General features: G+C 43.5%; 1 long non-coding RNA gene across 1 annotated transcript; it reads right to left on the bottom strand.

Annotated features, from left to right (window-relative positions):
- Positions 1 to 278: 278 nt before the first annotated feature.
- On the bottom strand, positions 279 to 20,032 carry LOC311427441. Its single transcript, XR_014687363.1, has 4 exons — positions 19,865 to 20,032; positions 11,961 to 12,042; positions 780 to 831; positions 279 to 506 (listed from the first exon to the last, which is right to left on the bottom strand). It is a non-coding gene; the product is annotated as an uncharacterized lncRNA (long non-coding RNA).
- Between the last annotated feature and the right edge of the window lie 1,997 nt (positions 20,033 to 22,029).

Raw genomic sequence — 22,029 nt, 5'->3', positions numbered from 1 at the left:
AAGCAAGGGTCAAGGAAAGTGAAAAAAGAAAGTGAGAGTTTGGAAAGCTCCCAGGGAGAAGCATGTCCTGAACTGTTTGCTCCTCTTCCACAAATGAAAAAAAGCAGAAACCTTTACAAAACTGTGAGGAAAATTATTTGTGCTCATCACAAACCTATTACTGGTGGGCCATGTTCCTACTCTCAGCCAATGTCCCTACTCTTACCTTGAGCCCTTTTATCCCAAGGCACTTGGCCACCAGAGGAGTACCCTCCAGACAACAAGTTTGGAACAGCTGCTTTGCAAAAACAAGCCTTGTCTCTTTATTAGGTACCTTTGTTACTTTTCACCTGTGAGTATGCCCTATGCAGGGCCTGGCCAGGAAGGGTCAGGCACCCTCGCCCCCAGGGCATGGAGCCCAGGATGGGTGCATGGCTCACGGCATCTCCTGAGCTTCAGCTGCTGCCCTGGAACCAGTGTGCTGGAACCTGAAGGGTATGAAGGGTATGAGCACGCTCACAGGCAATCTGTGAATGTTAACAACAAATGACAGAAAGACAAAAAAAAAAAAAAAAAAGCAAAAATATCAATGAACACGGTGTTCACAAATCAGCTAGAACAAGCGTTAATTATTAGAAAACACCCACTGTCACTGTGATCAAGATTTGGAACGAAGCTATAATTACAGCATTAGCTTTCATCCCCAAATGACTAATGAATCAGGGAACTGACATTTACAGCGATACTTAATTAAAAAAAGAAAAAAAAAAAAAAAAAACATAACAGAAACAATGGCGTACCAAATTTGCCTTCTTTCAAGTCATGGGAACTTCACTAATACCCAGGGTTCCTCTGAAAAAGAAACAGAATAATATAGATTTATAATAAAGAAAAGAATTCATTACAATAAAAATAATGTTTGGAGAAATTACATGTAAATTCTATTTTGCCAGGAAGCCAAAACTGACAATCAAATAAAAATGCCCTGAATAGTCATTATGGTGGCACAGATGTTCTCCTGCCACATTTCACATTGACTCTTTCTATTCGAGTTGCTCTAAAATAGATAATTGAATAAGAGTCTGTAACAGCAGGCTACAGAGCTTTCTGTCCAGTTTGGCTTCACAGACCTATTCTTTCCAGTTTTGTTCACAAACCTATTATTGCTGGGCTGTATTTCCTGGATATCGAATGTGGTGAACGCTATTTTAAAGACATATGTTTTGCAGAAATATGAGCTCCACAGCTGTTGCAGAGCCTTTTTAAGCCCTCTGCACTGCATGCCATTAGCGTTTCATAGAATTTGACTGAGAAGTTCAAAACGAGGGCAAATGGGCAGTTCTCAGAAGATCAGCTAATTCAGTGGGTAGGAGAGAGTAAGTGCTCCAAGAAATCATATTGAAATCTGCTGAAAGTGCTGAGTCAACAGCAAACTTTGCATACAGAGTCTGCTAACTGGTTTCAGGGACAGATTATGCCTGTGCCTATGAAACTTTGCTTTTTATTCACGAGAGCTATTAAGGACTTTCATTTCAAAGGGGTCTTGGAGATCAGACATCCACATCCTGTCTGAAAGTCCCTGCGACTCTGATGCCATTGTTTGCTGAGGACCAGGGATATATGATTAATAGATTTTGTCAGTTTGCTGTAACTCAGTAAAATAAAATAAAATAAAATAAAATAAAATAAAATAAAATAAAATAAAATAAAATAAAATAAAAAAAAATAAAATAAAATAAAATAAAATAAAATAAAATAAAATAAAATAAAATAAAATAAAATAAAATCAGCTCCCATCAAGAAAGCAAGAACTGGGAAAATATCATGTGCAATTGACAGAAGTGTTTCGAATGGTTCAAGTCGGAAGCTGTGTTTTTAAAGTTAAACACAGGCAAATTTCACAACCAAGCACTGCTTGCACCACTGCAATGAAGAGTTCAGCCTTTTTCACACAAACTCTACCAGTAAAAGTTTTTAACAACTCTGCAATTGCTTTTGATTTGCACAGATTTAACCATCATAACTCTTTTACCAGCAAAATACACACCTGGCAAATCTCAGCTATATTTCTTGTGGCCCTTTGAGAATGACAACACAAAGTTCAGTCTCCTCTGTAGATATTGCCTTCAAATTTTGCTTCAGGATGAGACCCAAGCCAAAGCATGTTTATTTTATTTTGGCGTTTGTGAGTGTCAGAGCAGAACTTTGCCTTGCCTGGTGCTGGCAGGGCTTCCAGCATGTGCCAGGGAGCTGACGTCTCTCAGCACTTTACACCAGCCCCATCCTGGTTTGGCAGCTTGAAGGCAGAGCTGAGTCCCACTGGAATGAATTTCTCCTTTTGTCCACCATATGCTCGTGCTCACACTGTCACCTTGTACAGTCTGCCAAGCATATCACTCCAGCCAGAAATTGCCAGCGGTCTCTGCCCCATTGCCTTGCATAAAACAAAAAAGATACTGAGAGTAACCAAGCAGTGGCCCTGCCACATGCCAAGGGAGCAGAGCAGGCCCTGGCTATGGGAGAAGCTCCTCATCTCTGTGTGAGGTGACATTGCCTGCCCTGAGCTTGATCAATGCCAAATAAAAGGGGGGAGGAGGAAGGGAAAGGAGGGGGTAGAGGCAGAATTTTGCACATACTGAAGCAACATCTCATGAGCCAGACTTTGCGTCAGAGTTCATACATTTGTGAGCAAACCACCTTCAGAATCAAGTCACAGTCCACAGAAATTGCCTCCATAGCCCCCAGATACGCCAGACCAATGCACGGTCCTGCAGGAAGGCTTGGACTGACATCCATATGTAATTTCTGAGGGCTACGTACAGTGTATCTGCTGCAATTAGTTCACTACTAGACAGGCCTTTAAACAAGAACAAGCTCCCCACCTCGTCTCCGTCAGCAGTCACTTGGTGTTCAGATGCAGTCCCTTGCCATTTACTCTCAAATTCATTATTTCTTCTTTTGCTTCTTTTAATTAGAGCAGCTCCTTGTGGCTGAAAAGAAGCATGTGAGCTCAGTTGATTAAGTGGGGGAACATTTTACTTGCCAGCATATCAGTTTGGGAAAAAAGAAACTGCCACCAAAGGAAGTTTAAAAGGCTCAGCTATGCCATGGGTTGTCTTTAGGATAGAGGTTTACTTCTGAGCAGTACCTGGTATTGTAAATTTCAGAATTTCACTCACTGCTGTTTAGATAAATTTTTTAGTTATTTTCTTTTTTCTCTCTCCTCTGACCCCCTGAGACATCCAAATCCCAACATTGCCCTTTGTACTCAAGTGAGAAGCCCTGAGATACCATCAGGCATTTCATCCAAGAAAAACTCAGGCTCAGTCCTAAAATGCCCCTCTTGCCTGGTAAAGACAGAAGCTGAGGAGCTTTCATCAGGAAAAAAATAATAATAATAATAATTTGGACCCTAAGACACAATCATCTTGGAAACAGGGTTCACCCTCTAGAACAGGTCAGTGATATGTTATGGTACAGACCCATCATGTTTATCCTGCACATCAAAAATGTAACTTACTTTATGCAAAACTGGTAAAGTTTTCTGTATCGGTTTGGGTTTGTTTTGCTTTGTTTTGTTTTAGTTTTGCTTTGCCTTTAAATAAGAAGATCCAGTAAGAGCATCCCAAGCTGTGAGGCTGTATTAGGCTTCCAATCTGAAGTACTTTCAGGGGTAACTGCCAGTCTTTCCCTGATGCATCTGAGAAAAACCTGTGCCACAAAGATGGCTGATGTGAGGAAAGCAGCTCTGTATGTTTCATCTGGAGGTTCTTGCTCTTCATGGCATGGCTGTGGTCGCATTGCTAGCAGCTCCATGTGAGTGCTGAGGGCCCCACAAACAGTGCTGCTCACAGTTTTTGCCTGCAAGCTGCTGTGCCTCTGTGGCAGGGGCTCCCCGTAGCCATGAGGCTGCTGCTTGCTGGCCCCAAGGTCTCTGATCAGTGAGGCAGATAAGTGACAACCAGCCTGTTTTTCCTCTCACATTTCATGACCAAACTGCCTCCGGATACCACTGATCACAGCGTGTTTCCTGCCAGAAATAACTGCAGCCCAGGCTTTCTCGGGTACACACATTCGTGCTTTTCTACCACCCGTTTCATCCTATGCACCATCCAGGAGAGCTACCAGGGAGATGTCTGCAAGGCTGTTTACTACCTCCATTCCCCTTCTATAGCCCTCAGCTTTCATCACCAACTTGCAAATCCGCATCCTCACTGTGACTGTGAACATGGTTTCACATCTCGAAGCATAACCACTACAAAACACCTAGAGTTTGGCTATTTTTGCCTTCATCACTCTCCTGCAAGAGCACTGCAAGCCCTGCCATGGGTCTGGCTATTCCTTTCCTTGAGCCCATTTGCAGCCTTGGCCTCCAAAACATCCCGTGACAATGAGTCCCCCCATTTAAGCACACAGGGTGTAGGGAAGGACTTCCTCCTCTTTGTTTTAAACCCACTGCCTGGTATCTTCATTGGGTGTCTGTGACTGTGGGAGCTCTCAGTGAATAACCATTCCCCCATTACCTTCTCTATACCATTCATATTTTTTTATAAACTTCGGCCTCCTAAGGCCAGACAAAGACTGACAAAGCCTCCTAGGGTCAGACAGCAGAAACCAGCAGACACATCCCCTCACACCACACTGGGGAAAAGACCTGGAAAATTCAGCTCAAAGTACCTGCATCCATACAGAACTGCTTCAGTATCACCACAGACTAAGAAGCAGCAGAGGGGTGATACCGAAAACACCTCATTGCAACCCGAGGGCAGGCAGAAAGGATCACTCCATCGAGTAGGAGCAGCAGAGAGTTCACACAGATGTAGCGTGGTTAGGAGGCATGCCTCTTTTTATGAAAACTATTGTAGGATTTGTATTGCTAGACGTGTATTTGAGACTGAGCTTTGCACCTAGTTTCTCAGTTTCCTTTCTTCTGCTTGAACCTGTTATGCAGTCATAAATATTATGGCCCTTAATCTCTTTTTGTGGAAATAAGTTACACCAGAAATCCAGCACAGCTTTAGTGCAAGAGCAAGACTGGGTGTGCATTGTGTCTGTCTGTGCATTAAGGCTACAGGAGAAAATCCATTTAAAATAATGTATATTACAACAATAATATATCATTATTTCTCAGTAAAAAGCGGCAGCTTGTTTCCAACATGTGAGAGTGTTTTTCTGAACTCAAGAAGCTGAGGTGCTGCCTCTTGTGCAGTTACACTGCACTGACAGGCAGGCAGTACATCTTGTGTTAATTGTTAAATTGCAGCTCATTCAGCCACCAGGAGACTTCCAGCTAGGAATACCCACCTGGTTAATTTCCTCTTTCCTGTATATTTGCCAGATCACTGCTGTACCCAGCACCTCACTTCCTCCTTCCAAGGGCAAACCTTCCCAGAAAATAAGCAGCAGCAACCCCTGAATTGCAGCTGCTGGAGTAGTTAATTAGACGTAGGGTGCTGGTGGCAATGCCATGGGGACAAGCAGCTTGTGTCCATGGCTCTGGCAGGGCTGCAGGGGTGTTGCTTCAGGGCAGGGCTGGAGGTGACTATGCTCTGGTAGGGGCAGCTCCCTTTGCTCCCAGCTCTCATGTCACAGGTTTGCAGAGCAGCCCCAGTGGCACCTTGTTGGCTGTCACAGCAAGATGCCATGCAGGGGAAGGACAGAAACTAACGTTTTCACAGCTTTCTGTGAGAAGGAAACATCAGCCTTTGTTCCAGCAGGTTATATCAAAATAGTATTTTGGTATCAGGACTGTCAGAAAAGGGGAAGGATGCCTTCAGCTGACCAGACTGCCCTTACCACCATATGTCCTGGATCAGGGTCTCACCACAGAGCCCTGCCTATGGTCTCCTCCTCTTGGCTGAGCCGAGTCCACCTTGGGCACGTCACAGATGGATGAAACACCAATAGCAGCAGCAGGCTCCTAAGTGCCAGATTCATTGCAACAACCTTAAAGTCATAATTTGGCATTGGCATAGGCATTTATTTTGAAAGGGATAATCCTATGTCTCACCTCTGTTACTTAATAACAACCTAGCTAAAGCTGTACTGCAATGAATATGGCAAAGGCGAGAAGATCGCTATGCAGATCAGATACCCATCATTAACTTGGAGAGTGATAATGAGTAAGGTTAATAGCGCTGCTGAGTAGAGAGAGTTTATCATGCTGAATTTAGATGAGATCTGCAGCCAAACTTCCTGAAGATTTCACTTGGGGATGCTCCTTTCATTCTCACATGGGGGGCAGAAACCTGTACCACAGTTCCAGGCTGGATCCGTATTTCTGATGTCAGCCCACTGCCAGGACTCACATTTTTCGTTTTGGACCCTCCTCCTCTTCTCCCCATAAAGACTTTCACAACAGAGTCTCCAAGCTCTCTGCTCTCCCCAACAGCTTTATAACACACGTATAAGAGAAGCTCTTTAAACATTTCCCATCGCATCAGCGCATAGCAGAATAGATTAATCTCCAAAGACATGGCCTGTAATGAAGCCAGCACACCATGGCAATGCAAATGCCAGAGCAATCAGGGGTAGGAGAAGGTGAATATCACAGACTACTGATTTATCATTACACTGGTGTGACCTTGTTAAAACTATATAGAAATACGTGTTAGTTTAGGCAAATCTCGACCTGTTCTCTGGCCAAAATATTCCTTGCAGGACAGCAGGTCTAAACAGGCATTATTCAGTACTATTTGGTTCTCAGTGAATCACTACACATAATTTCCAAAAGCTCACTAATAATGTGTTGGACCGAAGTAATAACTCCCTGTGGATACCAAAGAAATAAAGTGCTTTATAGCCCTATCCCACCTTCCACCCAGGGAGCACCCAGTCTTTTATGAACTCTTGCATTTACCTTCACCGCCTGGGGGGTCTGGGGATAAAAAATATTGGAGACAATCACCTGTAACACAGAACTGCAAATTTCTTATAAAAATATAACATTGACGTGTTTTTGTTGTTGTTGTTTTTTTTTTTTGTTTTTTTTTTTTTTTTTTTTTTTCCACAGGGTTTTTCTATTACCATTTCTCTTTTCTCAAATTTTAATTGCAAAATATATTCCAGGTTGACAAGATAACTTTAAGAAGTGAAGAGGCTGAATAAAACTTATCCTAAAAGAGCCCTGAGTCACCTTGATCATTCTCCAAAGATAGGGCATACCAGCACTGAAGTAATACTCCTCCTTCTACAATGTGTTTCTAGTTACTCACTGCAAAGCCATTAAAACAGCTGTATATGGCACAACGTGACATGAACCAGCAATTCTCCAGCAGCTCAAATGTAAGCAGACTCTCTTTCCAAGGAGAAACTGGAGTTCAGCCACCTTCGTGTCAGTGAATGTCCCAGACTTCTTAGTATCCAACTGATAAGCACAGGTATGGTTCAACAACTGAAAAACATCTCAGATAAAAACCCATTTGCCTTCCAGTAGATGCCTGGGGGAGATTTAAATTATTTCTACCAAAGTGATCAGTATTCCACATGATGCTTTGCAAAGGAATTAAAGAAAATCAATTTCCTTCAGACCTTCCCATTTCTGAGCTTTTTTATGAGTCAATGACAGCTGAAGTGTTTGCATCATTAATGAGGTCTTTCAGCACATAATACCTCAAACGCTGTGTGAGGGCTCTCTCGGGATGAATAAAGAAAACTCGCTAGTTCTGATCTCCGGACTTCAGAGCCGGCACCAGGAAGCACGGCTGCATTACACCTCTCGTAAGTGCATACACATATATCCTTATATATCCTTTTTAAACTAGCTTACTAGCTTGCATTATGCAGGCTAGCTTTTTCTTTTTTCTTTCCTTTTTTTTTTTTTTTTGCTAGCTCTTTGAGCCCAGCTGCATTCATATGAAACACCCCAGACTCCGTAGGAATCCAGAAAAGCAAAGGCACCAATACGTGCTCGACATTTCAAATCTTGGAGGCAGTGCCTGAAGGAAAAATAGGTAGTTCGTCAATGTTTTCCTGAAACACAGTGTGAATTGCAAGGCATAGTATGGTTGTTCATTTTCTCTCATTTATCCCAAAATTGGAAGGTTTGGCCTGAGAGGTTTCCAGCCTAAAACTGTAATTTTAGCACAGCAATTGTTAGTAAATTATTTCATGGCAGAGATGTGCAGAAAAAAAATAATAATAGTAACATGGAGAGATGGTTACTCATGCTTACTGCCTCTTAGGATAACTGAAAAATAACCTCTCTAAGAGTTTGTCCTTGTTGTTGAACACTGCCTCTCAGGAAATGTGTTTGGTGGGACCAATGCTTGCTGGCCAGCCCTGCCAGCCCAGAAGCACCTTGAGCTGAAGAAGCCTCCTGCTGACTGATGGGCAGGAGAGTCCCAGAGTGTCCCCAGACCCCTTTTTCTTACTGAGAGAAAGCTGCAAGTGTACTCACACCCTGCCATCGCATTCAGATTGGTTTGCCAGTCAAAAGTTCACCGTCACACTAAGGGGAAATTTACTCTCTGAGCAGCGAGGGTCCCGTGGGCAGGCCCTGGCTCTGTACCACAGCTGCCCATAGCTCTGCAGTGCCCACCTGGCTTGGTCTGTTGACAATCTTTCCTCTCACTTGATGGTGAAATCTTTGGTGCTATATCTACCCTCCTCCCTCCACTCTCTTAGCACAGGGAGGTGCACAGTTGGAGCAGAGTACACAGCGCAGTAAGCAACATGCACGAAGTTCAAACACACTGATGTGCAAAACTGGTGGAAAGAAAAGACCTTCCAGACCCAACAGCAATCAGATCAGGGCATGAGGTTGTCACCTCTACCTTAATGTTTGGTGTTTGCATGGCTGTTTATGCAAACCACTTTCAATGAAAGAATATTTGTGGAAATCCCATTTTACTGGAGAAAAGGCTGTCTTCAACAACCACAGAAACAACTAGCACCTAACTATACAACATGAACTTTACAGCACAAATATTTTTTAGATAACAACTCAAGTTTAGGGAAAAGCCCCTGCTTGCTGATGCTTGAGCTAATGCACTTCATTACAAGAGTCTGACCATCCTGTTAATTGGCTAGATGATGCAGTCATTAAGATAAATGAGCTACACTTTTGCAGGACTAGCAATTCAGGAATCCATGCTGCCTTATTATCTTACAGAGAATAACAGACTGTAAATAATGCAGACATGTTATTAAACCAACTAAACATTAAACAAAAACAAAACAAAACAAAACAAAAAAGCAAATTCTAAGGGTTCTCTTGTTTTTCCCCTTATGTCAAAAGACATCAGCTACCAGATATCCCACAGGTTTCCCCAACCAGCCCTCCAGAATTGTTTGCATGTCTCAAACATCATAATCAGCTAGATTAAAGGGTTTAATGCCTTTTCTTCATGAAGTGACTAAATTAAAGGCACATCTAAGGGAAGGCAGATATTCATGCACAAGAGACTCCTACCATCTTTATGGTTTGATTATCTTTTGGCTGGTGTAAGGAGAAGAGGCAGTCTGGATGCTTATGAGGTAATCTGTGCAATTTAAGCAATGCCAGACATTTACAACATGTATTGGAAGATGCAAACCCAACATAGATCTGTAATAAATTCAAAATGCAGAAATTAAACTAGAACCATATCTCAGCCTTGTATGGGGAATTAACTAGTACATGTACTGCAATTTAGCATAACACACACTCTGTGCAGGGAGCACACAGGTCTCTCAGACTGGCCCAGCTGCAGATACGCAGCTTCCCTGATTCTCTGCCGTGAAAAAGAAGGCATTTGGCTCTTTTCTTGGAGGTCAAATACCAGCACTGAGGTGGAGCAAAGGACAAGGGTGAGGAATTACTCTCTTCCTCCAGAGGAAGTATTTGCCTAGCATTTACGCGTCTGCTGACATTAGGTTGGACATGGTCTCAAATCACCAGTTCCAGCCTAAAAGCACCTACCAACCCAGCCCAAGGACCAAGGTGACAATTACTAGTTAGGACTCTTCACCAGAGAAGTCACTGTTTGAACTAGAACTGGTTTTGAAACATTTCATCATGAAACTTTCACATGGGGAAGGAAACCTGACTGTCACCTAGTATAAAAAACTGTTCAGGGACTATAGCTCCAAGGAGAACATTGTCTCCGTCCAGGACTACTGAATATTCTGGTAAAGGTAAGAACCATCCTATGCAGCCACTGCCTATGACTTCAAAACATCCTTCTGTTGCAGTTTTCTCTTTGCATCTAGTTCTAGTGCTTCTATTTTATTTTATTTTTCTCTTTTGTCTATCAGGCTCATTACCTAAATTCTACAGTGATTTACGTGAAAGAGAAGGGAGTTAAGGCCCCCTGTACTGAAGAGGGTTTAAGAATTTCTGTTGCACCACCTCTTCTGAACCTGGCTCTGACCTCCTGACCTTGAGCGAGTCTTTTCTGTCTTTTTAACCACACAAAGCACAGATCCAAGAGATGTATGCTGTTTGAGCACATCCAAGATACGTGTGCTCTTTGGCTAATAAAGATTCTCCAGATGAAGTACTTGAGGCAACATGTGCATGACTGGGAAATGATGGGCATGCATATAAATATTCATGAGTGTATATTCAGGCTTCGTTTCTCATATCCTGTGCATGAGCATTACCAGCCTTGGGGCAAGAGGGGGAGGTGGAGAGGAGGGAATAAAGACAAAGAATACCATGGGTCTGAGGATCCTTTTGATTACCTGTTTGTCAGTATCTATTTTGTCATGAAGATGAGACATCCAATCTGTTTTTAGAAAACATATGATCCAAAGCCAGGACTAATGTATAAATTTGAGAGCAACATCCCACCCTGAAATGTTCTTGCATCGCTTAATAAATGGTGATTATCCAATTATCCATACACTATCCATTGCAAATGAAAAAAGCCTACATAATGAGGCATGTAATGTTCTTGATGGCTTGCTGGAAAAAAAAAAAAAAAAAAAAAAAAGGAAAAAAAAAACACTATTCTGGGAAGTATCAGAAATACACATCATATCTCTGAATTCTGGGAAAAAAAGCACGGCTGATTCAGATGAAATTTGTCTAACAATATATAGAGGTAAGTACCTTTCAATTGAAAGCACATTGGAAAGATCACAGGGACTTATTTATTCCAGCAGAGGTCAGGAACAAATCATATTCCAAAACATGTGTTCCCTACCTGCTTGTTTCATAGCTCATGGATAGATGACATGCAGGGCAAAAAAACCTCTCACTTTCAGTCAAAAGAAGCCTCGTTTACAAAGCAAACCTTATTTGTAGGTCTTTAAGCACAAGCTAGTTGGACAAGCACGTCTCTGCCAATTTACTTTCTGGAAAGGCAATGATGTCCTGGAGGCTGTACAAGATTTTATGCAGCAACTGCTGATCAAGCCCTCAGACACAAAGATAATACCATTTTGATAGTGTTTGCTGAAAGATCCTAACGGCTGCCAGGAGGGGAATTTCAGAACCAAAGACAATAACAGCCCTCATTAAAAACTAGATTTGCCTTGCTCATTTTAGGTTCAGTTAAAGGAGCAATGAAACCACTTTCTATATAATAAAAAACATCTTTAGAGCTGCCTCACAAGGCATTAAATTGCAAAAGAGGTCAGCACTAAGCCGTTTTGCCTGAGAGTTTCCACTCATTGTGAAAGAAGAGGCTGAAATATTAGTTCTGCAGGATTTGGACTTTGGATACTCAAAGTCAGGTGAAGGAGTTTTGAGAGGAAATTGGAGAGAGATGGGGCTTTCTAAACATGTCACTCTTTGGAGATACAGACTTTGGGTATACTAAAAACTCTACCGGTTATGTATTTATTTCTATTTTGTTCAAGAAACAAGCACATTTTTCATTCGCTAAGAAGATAATACCAAGAACAAGCTCAATTAATTATCTCAGACTCCATATGCCTGATTTCCATTATTTCCAAAATTTCTGAAGAAGTTGACTGAAGTTCCCAGCTCTGCATAAAACAAAAGCATCTAGGAGTTTACAGGAAAACATGACAGAGTTACACTACAAAGATACCTCAGCAATGGGCCCGCAGGACTCCTGAGACTCTGGTGCTTCAGTCTTGGTCCAAGTTCTAATGACAGGCACTTGTCAGTAACTGGTGAAATGAAAACAAAAGAGAGTCTATAAGGTTAGAAACCATGAGGATGAGAAGGCATGGAAAAGCTTCAGCAAGATAGAGGAAAAGACTATATACATATAAAAACATACACAAATACATATATTGCTAGTTTGTACGGCATGCAAGTAATATAAAGGAGAGGTAAATCCCTCTTTTAAATCAAACCTCTGCTAATTTAACAAAGGAACACACTTCTACTGTGTGATATTTGAGAACCGAGAAAAAGGATGGGAACAGATGAATCAACATCACCTTTTGATTGGTTTTCACGGGAGCAGAGCAGAGCCATTGCTGAAATATGTAATTTTTAAAAGAGAGGGAAAGAAAGAAATAAATCATATGTATATAAACAAAAGCAAGCTATAAAAAGATTCATCCTTCATCCTAAGAAACATTTCATCTTCCCTATTTCTCTGTCCACTTATTCCCTGCTCCTCAAGCCAACGTCATGGCCCGTGCTTTCTCCTCTCTCTCTGAATTGTTTTTTTTTTTCCAAGAATTTACATAGATTATGTATGAAGTGAGGTCTCCTTGGTTATTTACATTTCCACTAAATCCTTCATGTGTCCCTCTGAAATCCCAGGAAAACCATTTGGTCTCTGCTTTCCTATTTATAAATTGTTTTGCAGATATTCTTGAAGTTTCATTTTCATTTTGCTTTTCAGGGTTTAGAGGTTGAAGTGGAACTATTCTACAGTGGCTGCCTGTTTGTTTGCAAGCCCACATAACAACTTACAGGTAGGTGATTTGTTGTTTTTTCATTAAACCCTTCCATTCTTTTTAGCTGAGTGTTATGTTACCTGCTTGAGGGGCTGTACTGCTCTGCTGCTGGACTGGAACATGCTATCAGATTCCTTTCAAGAGCTTTTAAGAACTTCTCAGGTAAGTTAGATGCTAGTCCAGATCACTTGTTTGCTGTGGTTACCGCTGCTAAGTAGTTAGCAAGCATTCTTTCTACCTTCTGTTTCAGGGTATATGTATGCCTGTTTTCAATATATCCTAATTACCTGAAGGTGTAACTTAAACAGATCTACTCTGGGCATATGCGCATTGCAATTTTAAATATACACAAATATCAGTCTGTGCATTTACTTCTAAAAACTTCAGTTCTAAATCATTTCCGTGTGTAATAATAGTGGACAATATTTTATATCAGAATGAATACAGCTGTGGTGTTATTGACAGGTCATCTCTTTCGATAATGTGAATAATGTGTGTTCCCCCAAAGAGCATACACTACCAACTGCTGGAGGAGTAAGTGTCCATAACCCTCACAAGCCCTCAGTCAACAGGTATTTTCCTTTGGCCCAAGTGTCTATAAGGTTGTTTCGGAAATGAGTCCTATTGTCTGACTCAATTCTTTCTGGGGTGCCATGTCGCCATAGGACTTGCTTTTCAAGGCCGAGGATAGTGTTCCGGGCAGTGGCATGAGGCACAGGATACGTTTCCAGCCATCCGGTGGTTGCTTCCACCATTGTAAGTACATGGCGCTTGCCATTGCGAGTTTGAGGGAGTGTGATGTAATCAATCTGCCAGGCCTCTCCATATTTATATGTCAGCCATCATCCTCCATACCAAAGAGGCTTTGACCATTTGGCTTGCTTGATTGCAGCACACATTTCACAGTCATGTATAACCTGTGCTATAGCATCCATGGTCAGGTCCACCCCTCGATCACGAGCCCATCTGTATGTTGCATCTCTACCTTGATGGCCTGAGGTGTCATGGGCCCATCAGGCTATAAATAATTCACCTTTATGCTGCCAATCCAGGTCTACCTGAAGTAGTTCAATCTTAGCAGCCTGATATACCTGCTGGTTGTTTTGATGTTCTTCAGTAGCCCAATTCTTGGGCACATGAGCATCTACATGGCGTACCTTTACAGCCAGGTTCTCTACCCAAGCAGCAATATCTTGCCACAATGCGGCAGCCCAGATGGGTTTGCCCCTGCACTGCCAGTTGTTTTGCTTCCATTGCTGTAACCATCCCCACAGGGCATTTGCTACCATCCATGAATCAGTGTAGAGATAGAGAACTGGCTATTTTTCTCGTTCAGCAATGTCTAAAGCCAGCTGAATGGCCTTCACTTCTGCAAACTGACGCGATTCACCTTCTCCCTCAGCAGCTTCTGCAACTCGTCACGTAGGACTCCATACAGCAGCCTTCCATCTCCGTTGCTTCCCCACAATACGACAGGACCCATCAGTGAACAGGGCATATTTCTTCTCATTCTCTGGTAACTGGTTGTACAGTGGGGCTTCTTCAGCACGACCCACCTCCTCCTTTGATGATATCCCAAAGTATTTGCCTTCTGGCCAGTCCATAATCACTTCCAATATTCCTGGGCGACTGGGGTTTCCTATTCGAGCCCGCTGAGTAATCAGTGCAACCCACTTGCTCCATGTAGCATCGGTTGCATGATGTGTAGAGGAGACCCTTCCCTTGAACATCCAGCCTAGTACCGGCAATTGGGGTGCTAGGAGGAGCTGCGCTTCAGTACCGACCACCTCCGAAGCAGATTGAACTCCTTCATATGCTGCCAATATCTCCTTTTCAGTTGGAGTATAGTGGGCCTCAGATCCTCTGTATCCCCGACTCCAAAACCCCAGGGGCCGACCTCGAGTTTCCCCAGGTTCTTTCTGCCAGAGGCTCCAGGTGGGGCCGTTCTCCCCGGCTGCAGTGTAGAGCACATTCTTTACATCTGGTCCTGTTCGAACTGGCCCAAGGGCTACTGCATGGACTATTTCCTGCTTGATTTGTTCAAAGGCTTGTCGTTGTTCAGGGCCCCATTCAAACTCATTCTTCTTACGGGTTACTTGGTAGAGCGGGTTTACAATCAGACTGTAATTTGGGATGTGCATTCTCCAAAACCCCACAACACCTAGGAAAGTCTGTGTTTCTTTTTTGTTAGTTGGTGGAGACATAGCTGTTATTTTGTTGATCACATCCATTGGGATTTGACGATGTCCATCTTGCCATTTTATTCCTAAAAACTGGATCTCTCGTGCAGGTCCTTTGACTTTATTTTGTTTTATGGCAAAACCGGCTTTCAGAAGGATTTGGACTATTTTCTTCCCTTTCTCGAAAACTTCCTCTGCTGTGTCACCCCACACAATAATGTCATCGATGTACTGCAGGTGTTCAGGAGCTTCCCCCTGCTCTAGCGCAGACTGGATCAGTCCATGGCAAATGGTAGGGCTGTGTTTCCACCCCTTGTGCAGTCGATTCCAAGTATATTGGACTCCCCTCCAAGTGAAAGCAAATTGTGGCCTGCACTCTGCTGCTAGAGGGATGGAGAAAAATGCATTAGCAATATCAATTGTGGCGTACCACTTGGCTGCCTTCGATTCAAGTTCGTACTGAAGTTCCAGCATGTCCGGCACTACAGCACTCAGTGTAGCACTCATAGTCCACTGTTAGTCTCCACTCGCCATTAGAATTTCGCACTGGCCATATTTGACTATTGAAAGGTGAATGAGTCTTGCTGGTCACTCCTTGGCTCTCCAATTGACGAATTAGCTTATGGATGGGAATCAGGGAGTCTCGGTTAGTGCGATATTGCTGCCGGTGCACAGTTGTGGTAGCGATTGGCACGTGCTGTTCTTTGACCCTCAGCAACCCCACAACAGAGGGGTCCTCTGAGAGACCAGGCAAGGTAGATAATTGCTTAATGCTCTCTGTCTCTAAGGCAGAGTTTCAATCCTTGAGCACTTTGTATGTGCTAGTTACCCAATTGCCCCAAAATTAAAAATGGGTACATCTTTAAGGCCCGATATACAAATACAGTAAGATTCAGGCATATATAGCGTCAGTAATCCACTTGTCATAAATTCCACCTGCTGTGGCAAAACATCATTGTTTCAAGAGAAATTACCTACTACCTCAGGACACATGTAACACCAACTCCACCCAAAAATGTTTTGAGTCAGCCCGCTGATGCAGGTGGTGGATGTGATTTGTTCGATTCTGAAACTCTTCTTTAGCCATAAACAGCCAAATTAAACTAAAGAGCCTTTGTGTAGTCATCATACAGATTAGTGATCATTTATGATATTTGGCCATGTTCCCATGGCTAGTGAAATCCAGGAACCCCACACAGCTCTCTCTAAAAAGCAGGAGAGACAAAAAGCACATGGTCCAAGATAACCATGTTCAGTCTGATTTGTAAGGACTGAAGAAATTATATTGCTACTCATGATGCAGAGCCAAACCACAAATACCTGCTCAGATTGTGAAAATACCATCTATTATGTAACTTTTATTCATAATACATAACAGTATAATAAAAATAATGAAGAATATAGAGTCATTATAGAGTCACAGAATCTTAGATCTGTGGTGAAACCTTTCAGTCAGAAATACTTATTATACTTGAAGTGGTCACAGCTATGCATGAAGGACATTATACCACAGCCCCTCTCCTCTCTGACCATGATGCAAAACGACTAAGATGATCAGTGCACAGGAAGTCCACACCCTAAAGAAGTACTTACCCACACTACTCACCAAGTCTCATCAGAAGAGATCTGGCCATGAAACAGCCAGTGGCTGGTAAGTGCAGAAAGCACAGAGGAAGTTTCCGTAGGCTTTGCTTTGCCATGATGTCAATGTCTTCTCATCTCCTGCTCATCAGAGAAGCTTCTTACAGCTATTAGTTGCCAAAAAGTCAAGGGTCCCAGTCCTGCTATCCTGTCTCCTTACCAGGGAAATCAGATGGCCTAATCAGATGGGAAGTAACATGTGGCCTGGGAAACAGCCTGTAGTGTGTGTTCATCCTATGCAACACTTGATAGCTCCATGTTTGAAAGCAATCTTCCCTTCAGTTACAAGTGCCTTGTGTTCTCCCATTTTTATACTGTCTCCATGTTCAGCCTGAGCATACATGACAAGCTGTGGGGTATTGAAGCCTCCGGAGAAGTTAGCTGGCAGACTAATGTAGTGATCAAATTTACACCCAAGAATGATTGAAGAGAGAGGATAGTTGTGGTTTCATTGGGAGTATCAGAAAGGACTGGGGCAACACAAAATGTGAGATCAGAGCCATCAGGGAGCAGTAATACAAGCCTAAGAAACTGGATAAGGAAGAGAGAAGTGGCTTAGGGTGTACTTGAGGCAGCAGATCAGAGAGATCTCTTGTGAATGAAAAAAGTCAGATCCAAAAGTAATTGAGTAAAGGGAAGAGCTGACAGACAAAGAATTAAGCAAGTCTGTTTTTCTTTACTATCTTCTGTTCCATCTGCACTGTGCTTACAGAAGTCACCACGATTATCTCAGGGACATTACAAGTCTCGTACTGGAAGGGATGGTGGCATTAATATACAACGCAATTGTAACAGAGGTACTGTTTATTAGACTAGGCTGTCTCCTCTGCAATTGAAATGCCACTGCTGTTGCTCATCTATCCTCTTCCCCTGTCCAAATAACACTTAGGCAGGGATTACAGGAGCAGGAGCCCTGGACATTTGAACCTGAGATTTTTTTTTTTTTGTCCTATAGGCATAAAGTCAGAGGGCATGCATGGGGTGCCTTCGAAGGAAGATGTTCCACGGGACACTGCACTGGAAAAGGTCCAAGGAGACTTCTAGACGCTTCACAACATAAAATTGTCTCTAAGATTTAAACCTCGGAGGAGTGGGTCTCTGTAAAAGCAGAGCTCTTTCATCCAGATCTTTTCAGTTTCGACATAGAGTTACATAAATCATGTCAAGAAATGAAGCAGCAGCCAGTATCAGTGCCTCTTTTTAACTCTATCCATTACATCCCAGGAAGAAGAAGGGAGGGAGGAAATTAAAACATTTATTTTAGTTCCTAAAACATTTTTCCTTCAATATCCTGTTCAGGGCACATGCCTTTTCCCCATCATCTTTGATTGTGGTACAGAAATATTTTGTTTTAACTACCAGGAAAAAAAAAAAAAAGAAAAGCTATCTTGAGAAGTAAGCCATTTAGAAACCATAGCAATAAAGTAGTGATAATAATAGGAATAAAATCGCAGCAGCTGTTGATTTAGCCTGGAATATGTGAAGTTTATAATAAGATCTAGTCCATCCATTCTCAGCAACAGGAGGTGAGGCTCCCACTACAGCAAATGCTGTCAGGCAGAAAGGACCCCCACAGGCATCCCAAGCCTGCGAGAGAGAGACCACCCCTACAAGGCAGGCTGCCAGACCAGGACAGCTGTGATTTTGCAGGTCTCTCCACGCATGCTTAGTGAACAGCATGTTGGCTAGACCCCTGATACACCAGGAATCAGGCACACGGTTTCATACCTGGATAAACAGGGCTGCTGGTGAGAACAACAGCTCTCAGAGCTGCTGTCCTGACAAAATTATGATTTACTCCAGGGCCAGGTGTCAACCAGCCAGATTCATTGCAGAATCTGTAGCAATGGGTAAAGATTACTGCTTTGCCTGCTCCAAACTGAGAAAGACAAAAGCAGGCATTTGACTTTATAGGCAGATTAGATTAGGAGATGACATCTTTTCTTTCATCTGACCATGTCTACCCATCGCCCTCCCCCAGCTCTGCCACATGCGCTGCCCTGCAGACATCCCCCATTTGACATTTTCATCCATAAAAGGCCCATAAGTTGACTGATAGGCTCTTTGTGCACCACATACCCTGTCCCAGCTCATCACAAAGGGAAGACAGAAATAGGTACATAAGTAGGGCTGCATCTCTGCCTCATCAATCAACTCGGCAGTGATGATGGGGCCAAATGAAGTCTTTCCACTCATTAGATTCCTGTGGTCTATGGTTTGCCAAGAGTTTGACCACAACTCCCTGGTGTATGTAGATGGCTTCTGTGATTCCCAGGTGGTCTCTCATCAAAATACGTCCCAGGCCTGGGTCTGGTTAGCTTCCCAGAACAGACAAGACTGACACAGCCATGGGCTCCAAAGATAAGTATTTATTGAAGAATATGCTGGGTTTGGTGTAGGAACAAAGGTCGGCAAACAACCACCGCTTGTGGAGTTAGAGATAAGATTGTCACATTGAACCCAAAGAGATGCAACTAACCACCTCATTCTGTCTGGGTACAGCAGGCCTCTATTGTCTTTTTCCTTAGCCAAAGCATTACTTCAAATGTAAAACCTTAAAAATCAGTATTTTTATTTTTTATTTTGCAAATAAGAGCTGCTATCACATTCTCATAGGATCTAATCTCCAGCATTTCTGCCCTCTTCCTCCCCTCTTCCAGCCAGCTCACTTCTGGTACTCTGCAGGCCCAGGTGTCTGGAGAATTAAGACAATCATTCTTTCTGCAACACTAAGATAAATACCTGTTTTTTGTTTTGTTTTATTAAAGCCCCTTTTCCATGGAATTGATATCAATTTATGATTTGTTGGTCTACAAGAAGACCACCAGATGAGTCCTGAATCAATTCAGAATTAGTTAAAGGCCCTGGGCACTGCCTTGCTGTCTGGCAGCAGAAGGTCTCTCTGTCTTTCCCTCTCTTTCGACCACACTGTCAGCCTGAAAAGGTATGAAACATGCAGGGAAGATTTAATAAATCAGTGGAAGGACTTGTAGCTTTTCCTAATATATACATGTGTGTGTTATAGAAGGATGAAATATAGGAAAAGGGCCACAAGAAGCAGGGAGGAATAACTGGGAAAAAGCAGCAGATGTTGTAAAAAATCTACTTTCATGTTCCCTGTGCACCAGAAATGTGCAGACGTATGTTGGCAGAGCTACAGTCAAAGTCCACTGTGAGGCTGTATCTTACACATCTGGAAGCTATTTGGCAGGGTGTAGAGTTCAAATGTTTTCTGCTTCAGTTGGTCTCAGACATACCTTTCAGTGCCGGGCCAGGCTTGGGACAGCTCAATGTGCAGGCAATGTACATTAAAGAAGGCGTTTGTTGTTGCTTCAGCGCACTCCCTTCAGCTGTTGTCAGAGCCAGGCGTAGATCTGGGGCTTGCTCTCCCCCCCTTGGCTGCACGGTGCCAGTAACACTCGGTAATGAGGATGATAATAAAGAAGCAGGGAGGAGAGCAGGGAGAAGAAAACGGCACCACAACTCAGCGAAGCCTGGCCTCGTATCAAGAAACAAAATGTACTTGGACAAAATCCAGCGTGTGAGTTAACTCGAGTGCAGAGCAAGCCATTCAGGAAATAAGAAGGTCCGTGCTACACGGGAACATGCAAGGGTCACATCAGAGCTGGTGTGCTTTTTGAAGAAAATCCCCTCACTTTAAAAACACGGATAAATACACAGAAAAAGGACGCCCTGCCCCAGAAGGGTGGCCACCCTAGGCCAGCAGGAAAGCTGGCACAGCACTGACCCAGCTCGGGAGCTCCCAGCAGCCACCAGATGCCAATTGCTGTGGAGAGAAATGTTTCCCAGCAGAGATGCGCTCCTGGAAGCACCCCAAGGTCCAGCTACCTGCCGTGCCCGGTGAGGAGTGGGCAGGCCAGCAGTTTGGTGCGTGGTTTCCCCATCAGAATGAGACCTCCTGGTGCAGCACAGCTTGCAGTGGTGGCAGTGAGCAGCTATTTGCCCCACGGCCATCACACTGCGGGTGGTGCACGCCCGCCAGGTGGGTAAGGGGCTGCAGCACACCAAGGCTTTCCCCACCTCACAGCACATTCCTGGCTGTGCAGCTGGGGGGAGCCAGGAATGGACTTGGGCTGGTGAAGAAAGATGCCTGCTGTGAAACAAGGGGATTGTGGAGAGCAGGAGAACAAGCTCCACCTCATGATCAGACCTTGGACCGTCCCACCAGTGTCTCCACACTCTCTCCCCTGTAAGTCTCAACTAGTGCTCAGGAGCTGAGAGCAATGCATTGATCATTTCAACGCTTAGCACACTTCAAGTTCCCATATCTGCTTTATTTAGATAAAGAGTATCTTACACACCTCCAACTGTCTTCATCCTCTCTGTCCAGAGCCATCCTGGAATTAAAACAGGGAAGCATAAGAGGAATTGGATGAAACTACATCTAAAAGTAGCCTGCCAAGATGTTATCACTCAATAACGCTGTCAGTGGTGGGAACATTTTGCAGCACAGCACAGATCTTGTAACACCTCCACCTCCAGCTCCCCACGCCTGCACCTCACTATTTTTACTTGCACCCTGTGCTCTCTGATAGGGTGTGTGCCTGCATGCATGCAATGTGGTGCTTTTCTTTTTTTCTCTCTCTGCTTTAAAAGTTGGAGAGAAGCAATATTTCTTTGTTCATTTTGTGGCTAAGGGTGCTACTGGTGGTGATCCAGGGTTCAGGGCAGAGGGAAGAGGGGGAAGCCTCTGTGCTGCTGCATCTGTGGGCAACCACTGCACTCATCAATCCCTCCCCGGTTTCAGGTGCCCAGGCACATAGCCTGGTGAGGAAGCATTGGGTGTTGGGGTCGGTCTTGCTGGTCTTGTGCTCTGAAATGCGGAAGGCAGTGGGAGCCCAGCCATCAAGCCCTGAGCTGATGTTTTCTCTGGATCTGTATTTCCAAATGTTTCCTCAGCCTGGCTCTTTCGCCTCTCTCCCCCAGACTCCTTGTTGCCTGGCCTTCCCCATGCCATCCCCCCCCCACACTATGACAGCTTCTTTAAAACAAGCACCCAAGCTCAGTTACCCAAGCCACAGCTCTGCTCTTCCGCAGCCCTCCCACCCTGGTGCTGATGTGGAGGAATGTGCTATTCTTCAGCTGGCACAATGAAGGTTGGTCAGGGATGAAGAAAAGCCCAGGAGAAACAATGAGATGTTTTATATCAACCTCAAATGAGCAGACAGACAGGACTTTGATACTGCTGATCAAAAATGCATTCAAGTCAGAGGAAGAGCCTATGCTTGTGGCATAACAAAAATTGAACCTCAGAGGAAAGTTAAAATACATCTGATTGGGATGACTGTAAATCCCAGCAGACTGTGACCTAGGTAATCAATCTTGGTCTTACAAATAGCTTCACTACAACATACACATGACCATAAATACTGAACTCACTTTTGATCAACCTGGTGTGTTT

This window comes from Aythya ferina, assembly GCF_964211825.1.
Source record: "Aythya ferina genome assembly, chromosome: Z".
In the NCBI taxonomy this organism is placed as follows: Eukaryota; Metazoa; Chordata; class Aves; order Anseriformes; family Anatidae; genus Aythya; species Aythya ferina.
This window is presented reverse-complemented; position numbering and strand designations above follow the sequence as displayed.